Below are 1,054 nucleotides of genomic sequence, written 5' to 3'. Positions count from 1 at the left end.
GATTCTAATATTAAAATGTGCCTTTATCTTTTCAAAAGCTGTCCCCAATTCTTGAAAAATGTTCTGGTTAGAAACAGACAAGAAGAAAGCAACCCGACTTATTTCTTATTCTCTCAAAAGGTCAGCATTGGGGACAGATCTTGCTTTAAAATTGATGAAACCACATCAATTCCTTCTTTATACCACTTCAAGGGCTACACAAAAGAAAAAGTTTAGCTACACCTGACTTCATGACACCACAAATAAAGCAAGCTAGTGCCCAGGCTGCCTATGTCTATACAAACAAATGTTATGTGCAAAATTCAAGGCATAATTATAATGTGACAGATTTTTTAACAACTATTTCAGAGCTTTTATACCCAGAGGAATGGTGTCCTATACAAAGCCATCATTACTGAGAGTGTTCTCTGATTCAAGAGGTTTTCCAGTTTCGTATGCCCCAATCTTCTTTCTTTCAGAGTGAATTTGAATTTTCAGAACCATCGAAAGTCATTCAGCTTCAAGTTTGATGGTAAAACTCTGTAAAACCAACTTCAATGAGTCATGACAATGAATATAATCTCTTCTTCCCTTGAAGTGCCACAGAACATTTTATTTCTGTACTCATACAATGGTCTAACTTTATCTCACAATTATTTATAGATTTTTTATTTATATTAATGAACACCTACTACATATTAACTTTGTAAATGTTAACTCATGCAAGAATTCTCATAACAACTCCATGAGGTGACTAGTATTATTATCACCGTTCCCCTTTCCACAGATAGGAAACCTGAGCCATGGATAATTTAAGTAACTTGCTCAAGGTCAAATAGCCAGGTAAGGGCCACAGTTGGGATGCACACCCAGAGGGTTTGACTGTAAGACATGGGCTCTTAACCATTTTTCTATGCTGTCTCTCTCTTACATCAGAGGGACTGAACAAACTGATCTTTAGGCGAATCCTAAAGCCAGGACTTGCCTGGCGGTCCAGTGGTTAAGACTTCTCCTTCCAGTGCAGAGGGTGAGGGTCAATCCCTGGTAGAGGAGCTAAGATCCCACATGCCTCATG

The 1,054-nt window shown here is 38.1% G+C and overlaps 1 protein-coding gene across 1 annotated transcript in view; it reads right to left on the bottom strand.

Annotated features, from left to right (window-relative positions):
• Positions 1–1,054, bottom strand: part of SH2D1A (SH2 domain containing 1A) — a 29,338-nt gene that overhangs the window by 12,208 nt on the left and 16,076 nt on the right. The window lies entirely within an intron of this gene.

This window comes from Bison bison, unplaced genomic scaffold (assembly GCF_000754665.1).
Source record: "Bison bison bison isolate TAMUID 2011002044 unplaced genomic scaffold, Bison_UMD1.0 scf7180017864336, whole genome shotgun sequence".
NCBI classification, from domain to species: domain Eukaryota; kingdom Metazoa; phylum Chordata; class Mammalia; order Artiodactyla; family Bovidae; genus Bison; species Bison bison.
This window is presented reverse-complemented; position numbering and strand designations above follow the sequence as displayed.